Source organism: Schistocerca americana, chromosome 1, assembly GCF_021461395.2.
Source record: "Schistocerca americana isolate TAMUIC-IGC-003095 chromosome 1, iqSchAmer2.1, whole genome shotgun sequence".
NCBI lineage: Eukaryota > Metazoa > Arthropoda > Insecta > Orthoptera > Acrididae > Schistocerca > Schistocerca americana.
The window spans coordinates 862,534,369-862,542,339 of NC_060119.1; the positions used below are offsets into that span (position 1 = coordinate 862,534,369).

Sequence of the window (7,971 nt, forward strand, 5' to 3'; positions counted from 1 at the left end):
ATTTTTACTGAACTTGTAGCTGTTTGTGTACTTTATTTCTTCATTTGTTGTCCTTGGTGTTGATGTAGTGGCTGAAAAAAATAGGGGGTGGATATGTGGTACTGTCTACTGTAAACGACGTAGCCAACAGATGCACAGTTGCGTTTCACAGTCTTTTACTTTCTATTTTCACAACCCAACAATATTACATAGTTATATGGCCAGGGCACTATTGTTTAACTTTTGATAAGCCTCATTAATAGTTTGCGGGTGAACATCCACATACTGCTACAATAGTTTACTGTTCAATATATGTGTGCAGTAAAAACAGAACCACAAAGTGCACAGTTCTTTCGGAATAATCTGGTACATATGGAACAGACACTGTCATTGCTTTAACACATGGTCTATTGGTGTAGCACTTATTTCACTGTTAAGTTGATGCATTGTTGTCGTTCTAACCAACACAGGTTCCTCGGCTGAAACTCGGCTGTGGACTGACTGTTTCGTGACCAAAAATCGGGCCCTTATATATCATCACAATAGTAGTCCCTGAAACTTGTTCGATGTTTAATTTACAGAAATTACAATTAAAACTTAACTAATTAAATTAACTGAGTACATGAAAAAAACAGTTTCTTCTGCTACACGATTTATGCAGAATTATTTGTTTAAAGCATTATTTGTTTAAAGCATGAAATTAACAAAAATAAATACACAAACAATACTTCTGGCAAAACTGTTAATTACTTTGGAATTAATTAAGGGTGGCTTTGCTAACATGTTTTTGAATAGTGCCAAATAGATCCTTTAAGATTACTAGTATTTTGTCTTCTAAATATTTACAATTATTACAGAATTTATATTTGCTTATAAGTCAACAATATAATTTAAGTTACGAAGCAATTAATATCATCCCACAACAAAAGATACTAACTAGGAATAGCCAAAATAAATTAGAAAATCAAAATAAATTAGAAAATCAATTACATACACAAAACTAACCACAAAATTAGATATTGTGTCATAAATTAGAAAATCAATTGCACACATAAAACTAAGCACATAATTAGATATGATGTCATATTCTTTAAAACTGAGGGACAACCATTCTCTTTTATGGAAATGCAGATTATATTCATTTATGTTAGTGGTAATTAGTTAAAATTGAAAAAAAAACAAGTTTTAAGGAGGTAGATGGGAAAAGAAGAGGGGAAGAAAAATTATCCCAGCTTGCTTTGTCACAAACTCTTCAACTTAATTTAATCTCTAGACCTTTAAAAACTTTGAGAGATATAAATGTGAACCTTCCAGTCAGTTTCCCAGATTACTTACGCCAAATCTGTGTGGCCTCCCTTGGTGGGACTTAAATCTGGAACCCCTCAGTTTGAATGGTCACAGTGCCTCAAAAGTTCCAAAAGCTGTCATACCATACATTTGTCTCATCTTCTTCATCCATGGTGGCAACACAGAATCCCTGTGCATTCCTTGCCATACTGCTGACATGCTGTGAAACCTACATGGAGAACAAACACTGCTTTGTCTGTCTTGCCTATTGTAGGTCCACTCTACATCTACACTCTGCAAATCATTGTAAGATGCATGGTAGAGGGCACATCCCATTGTACTAGTTATTATGGTTTCTTCCTGCTCCCTTCACATAAGGAGTGCAGGAGGAATGATTGTTTGAATGCCTCTGTGTATGCAGTAATTATTCTAATCTTAACTTAATGAGCCCTATAGGAGTGATATGATGGAGTTGTAGTATGTTCATAGAGTAATCACTTAAAACTGTTTCTTGAAACTTTGTTAATAGACTTTCTTGGGATAGTTTGTCCATCTTCAAGAGTTTTCCAGTTCAGTTTCTTCAGTATCTCTGTGACACTCTCCCATGGATTAAACAAAGCTGTGACCATTTGTGCTGCCCAACTCTGTATATGTTCAATATCCCCTGTTGATTCTATCTGGTACTTTAGACATATTCTAGAACCAGTCACACAAGTGATTTGCAACCAATCTCATCTGTAGATTCACTGCACTTCCCCAGTATTCTACCAATATACTGAAGTCTGCCACCTACTTTAGCTATGAGGGAACCTATGTGATCATTCCATTTCATATTCCACAAAGTCTTACATACAGCTATTTGTATGAGTTGGCTGATTCTAGCAGTGGTTCATTGATATTGTAGTTATAGGATACTATGTTTTTTTTGTTTTTTTAAGTGCCAAATTTTAAATTTCTGAACATTTAAACCAAGTTGCCAATCTCTGTACCACTTTGAAATCTTATCAAGACCTGACTGAACAATTATGGAGCTTCTTTCAGATAGCACTTCATTATAGGTAATTGTATCATATGAAAAAGCCTGATTTTACTATTAACATTCTCTGAAAGATCATTAATATATAATACAAACAGCAATGGTCCCAACACACTTCCCTGGGGCACACCCAAAATTCCTTCTACATCTGATATGACACACTATCCAGCATAACATGTTGCTTTCTCCACACCAAAAAGTCCTCAATCCATCACAAGTTTAACTTGATACCCCCATATGATCATACCTTTGACAATAAGTGTAGATGTGATACTGAGTCAAATACTTTTTGAAAATCAAGAAATACTGCATCTACCTGATTGGCTTGAACCAAAGCTTTCAGTATGTCTTGTGTGAGTTGGGTTTCACATGATTGATGTTTTTGAATTCCATGTTGGTTGGCATTGAGGAGGTCATTCTTCTCAAGATAGCTCATTATGTTTGACCTCAGAATATGTTCTAAGCTTCTACAACAAAGTACTGTCACAGATATTTGATGGTGGTCTTGTGGTTCACCTCTAGTACCCTTCTGGTAAACGGGTGTGATGTGTGCTTTTTTTTTTTTCAAGAACTGGGCATGATTTTTTGTTCAAGGGATCTACAATAGATTATAGTTAGGAGAAGGGCTACCTTGGACACAAATTCAGTATAGAATATGACAGGGATTCCACTGGGCCCTGGTGCTCTGTTAAGTTTTGATGATTTCAGCTGTTTCTCAGCATCACTGGCACTATCACTTATTTCATTCATGTTTTCAGTGGTATGAGGATTAAATTGGGGTATTTCTCCTGGGTTTTGCTTCATAAAGGGACATTTGAAAATGGAGTTGAGCATTTCAGCTTTTGGATTGCTACCCTCAATTTTGGCTTGTCTCATTCACTTGGGACCGAACATTAACTCTGGTACCATTAACAGCCTTCACATATGACCAGAATTTTTGTGAGTTTTGTGAAAGATCACTTGACTCTATTCTGCTGCATCATACATTGAAGGCATCATGCATTGCTCTCTTGACAGCCAAACACGTTTCATTCAGCATCTATAGCCCTACGCTTTGTTTTCATCCAATGTACAGTAATCTCTGTTTCTTTAGAAGTTTCCTTACAATGTCTCTATATCATGGGGATTTGCTCCCATTTTGAACTGTTCTGCTGGATACATATATAAACAGCACATGGGCAACTAGTTGTCATTAGTACTTTGGTAATCACTGTTGCCACAACTGTATTATGGTCACTGATACCAGTTTTGATGTGGACATCCTCAAAGAGATCAGGTCTGTTTGTTGACATTAGATACAAGATACACTACTGGCCATTAAAATTGCTACACCAATAATAAATGCAGATGATAAATGGGTATTCATTGGACAAATATATTATACTAGAACTGACACGTGATTACATTTTCACACAATTTGGGAGCATAGATCCTGAGAAATCAGTACCCAGAACAACCACCTCTGGCCGTAATAACGGCCTTGATATGCCTGGGCATTGAGTCAAACAGAGTACAGCCACCCAGCTTCAACATGTTACCACAGTTCATCAAGAGTAGTGACTGGTGTATTGTGATGAACCAGTTACTTGGCCACCATTGACCAGACGTTTTCAGTCGGTGAGAGATCTGGAGAATGTGCAGGCCAGGACAGCAGTGGAACATTTTCTGTATCCAGAAAGGACCGTACAGGACCTGCAACATGTGGTTGTGCATTATCCTGCTCAAATGTAGGGTTTTGCAGGGAATGAATGAAGAGTAGAGCCACGGGTTGTAACACATCTGAAATGTAACGTCCACTGTTCAAAGCGCCATCAATGCGAACAAGCGGCGACCGAGATGTGTAACCAGTGGCAACCCATACCACCACGCCAGGTGATACGCCAGTATGGCGATGATGAATACACGCTTCGAAGGTGCGTTCACTGCGATGTCGCCAAACATGGATGCGACAATCATGATGCTGTAAACAGAACCTGGATTCATCCGAAAAAATGACGTTTTGCCATTCGTGCACCCAGGTTCGTCGTTGAGTACACCATCGCAGGCGCTCCTGTCTGTGATGCAGCATCAAGGGTAACCGCAGCCATGGTCTCCGAGCTGATAGACCATGCTGCTACAAACGTCATCGAACTGTTCGTTCAGATGGTTGTTGTCTTGTAAATGTCCCCATCTGTTGAGTCAGGGATCGAGCTGTGGCTGCACGATCTGTTACAGCCATGTGGATAAGATGCCTGTCATCTCGACTGCTAGTGATACGAGGCCATTGGGATCCAGCACGGCGTTCTGTATTACCCTCCTGAACCCACCAATTCCATATTCTGCTAACAGTCACTGGATCTAGAACAACGCGAGCAGCAATGTCGCAATACGATAAACCGCAATTGCGATAGGCTGCAATCCAACCTTTATCAAAGTTGGAAACGTGATGGTACGCATTTCTCCTCCTTACACGAGGCATCACAACAACGTTTCACCAGGCAACGCCGGTCAACTGCTGTTTGTGTATGAGAAATCGGTTGGAAACTTTCCTCATGTCAGCACATTGTAGGTGTCGCCACTGGCACCAACCTTGTGTGAATGCAGAGTGAGATTTTCACTCTGCAGCGGAGTGTGCGCTGATATGAAACTTCCTGGCAGATTAAAACTGTGTGCCCGACCGAGACTCGAACTCGGGACCTTTGCCTTCCGCGGGTAAGTGCTCTACCAACTGAGCTACCGAAGCACGACTCATGCCCGGTACTCACAGCTTTACTTGTGCCAGTACCTCGTCTCCTACTTTCCAAACTTTACAGAAGCTCTCCTGCGAACCTTGCAGAACTAGCACTCCTGAAAGAAAGGATATTGCGGAGACATGGCTTAGCCACAGCCTGGGGGATGTTTCCAGAATGAGATTTTCACTCTGCAGCGGAGTGTATGCTGATATGAAACTTCCTGGCAGATTAAAACTGTGAGTACCGGGCGTGTGTCATGCTTCGGTAGCTCAGTTGGTAGAGCACTTGCCCGCAAAAGGCAAAGGTCCCGAGTTCGAGTCTCGGTCGGGCACACAGTTTTAATCTGCCAGGAAGTTTCATATCAGCGCAACTCCGCTGCAGAGTGAAAATCTCATTCTGGAAACATCCCCCAGGCTGTGGCTAAGCCATGTCTGCGCAATATCCTTTCTTTCAAGAGTGCTAGTTCTGCAAGGTTTGCAGGAGAGCTTCTGTAAAGTTTGGAAGGCAGGAGATGAGGTACTGGCAGAAGTAAAGCTGTGAGTACTGGGCGTGAGTCGTGCTTCGGTAGCTCAGTTGGTAGAGCACTTGCCCGCGAAAGGCAAAGGTCCCGAGTTCGAGTCTCGGTCAGGCACACAGTTTTAATCTGCCAGGAAGTTTCTTGTGTGAATGCTCTGAAAAGCTAATAATTTGCATATCACAGCATCTTCTTCCTGTCGGTTAAATTTTGTGTCTGTAGCACTTCATCTTTGTGGTGTAGCAATTTTAATGGCCAGTAGTGTATTTCCATCTTGAGTGGGATTCCTATTTGTTATAGGTCATTTTCAGTGAAGGCATTTAGTAAACTTTCACAGGATGTCTTATAATGCCCACCACTAATAAAACTGTAATTTTCCCAGATAATTGTTGGATGATTAAAGTCTCCACCAATGATTACAGTATCATAGGGTAACTTATGTACAAGTAAACTGAAGTTTTCTCTAAAGTTTTTGGTTATATCAGGAGATGAGTAGTCTGGTGGATGATAGAAGGATCCAGTTATCATTTTATGCCCACCTCTGATACTGAGTCTTGCCCAAGCAATCTTACAGGCAGATACAGTTTTTACCTCAGTAGTGGATTTGAATTTCTTGTCTACTGTGACAAATATACCACCTTCATTTCCCATTTGCCTATCCTTTCAATATACACATAAATTTTCACCTGAAATCTTACTGTTTTCAATGTCAGGTTTCACCCAGCTTCATGTACTTAGTATTATGTGAGCTTCACTGCTTCCCATGAGTGATTCAAACTCTGGCACTTGGTTGTGAATGCTTTGGCAGTTTACCATTAGGATTTTAATGCTCTCACCTGTAAGAGGCATTTCTTTCAATCTTACACTGATACTTCTGGGTTTCCTGCAACTGTCGGTATTTGGAATGGATGCAGAGTCACCTAATCTAAAAAATCCTTGTGTGCACCCCACACACAGTGAGTTACTGAATAGCAGCCTCTGATGTGTAGCGCACATTTGACCCTTTTAGGGGGATGTTACAGTTCTCAACCTTATGGAACAAGTCCAGGAAGTCGCAGCCAATATTGTCGCAGAACTGTCAAAGTTACTGGTTCAGTCCTTCCACTTGACAGAGAAGCCATGGGCCACGATCAGTTTTGGGGACAATGCTGCAAATTGTGAGCTTCATTGAAGTCCCATGTGTAAGGCCTATCTTCTCAATTTTCTCTGCCAGTCACTGGAATGTCCCAAGTATGACCTCAGAGCCCAGACCAAAGGCATCATTTTCTCCAATGTGCACCAGGTTCCCTCAATTGCCTGCTGAAATAACCTCTTCAGCATGTTGAATGAGGCCCCAGTGATACAAACTGATTGCACTGGTGTCCTTTCCTGTCCCTTGCTGCCATTTCCCTAAAAGTATCATTTGCTGTATGTTTGAACTGATGACAATTGATAGACCCCCTACTCTTTCCATTCGCCTCCTCCTGCCACTGGACAACACAAGGCTCCCCAAGACAAGTGAAGTGAATCCCACTGGCTTAGTTTCAGTTTCAGTGAAAAACAGACATCAAACTTGTTGGTTAGGGGGATCGGTACGATACCCTGAGTCCTCCCAGGTCCCCATCCACCCTGCACAATATGCCAAGATCTACCATTGACACTCACTAGCAGTCAAGTGGACCCGTAATGACAGATCCTGTACTTTCTGCAGAGGAGACAGGATTCGTGTGAGAGAATGTGCGTGAGGTACTTCTGCTACAGGTATCGCAGGTTCATGACTTTCAGCAGCTCTTCCAGCACACTGATTCGCAGCAGCTGCCAATTGTTTGAAAGTAGTCAGGTGATTTACAGCTGCTTTTGAATGTCAACCAACTCATCTTGTGTTTAAAAAGTTGCTAGTTACCTACAAGAATTGAGGAAAATACACAAAACAAGAGTTCTATTAACGTACCACAAAAACATGTGGTAGAAACTGCTAGTTTCCTAAAACATTTTAAGGTTAGTTATAGTAGTCAGTAAACTTGAAAACAGAGCTAATTTATGATGAATGTATATAATATGTAGGAGGGCTATTGTTCTTTAAGTGGAAACTAGATTTAACACTGTATGTTAATCGGAAAATCTGCTAAAGTAGTTAAATCACAAACGCTGATTTGCTTCAAATTACTCGCAGATTATGCAAAGGACAATGGTAGCTTCTGAATTCTCAAAGACACAGGTTTATATGCACTGATATACAATGAAATTCAGGAAAGATGTATTCTTTGGAGAACTGTGAACCACAAACGCTGATTTGCTAATAAATAAGTTGTGTGTCCAAAACACTCGTGCCATTAACTTACAGAATTAAACTATAGTTTTGTAAGCATCCAAAAATTCTCAAAGTAACCCATTTCTTAAGTAATTATACAATGAAATTAGAGAAGATTGTTTTGAATGAGGATAAACCTACTGTTCTCAAAAAT

The 7,971-nt window shown here is 40.4% G+C and overlaps 1 non-coding gene across 1 annotated transcript; it reads left to right on the forward strand.

Annotated features, from left to right (window-relative positions):
- Positions 1-5,270: 5,270 nt before the first annotated feature.
- On the forward strand, positions 5,271-5,345 carry Trnal-caa. Its single transcript has one exon. It is a non-coding gene; the product is annotated as a tRNA-Leu (tRNA).
- The last annotated feature ends 2,626 nt before the right edge of the window (positions 5,346-7,971 follow it).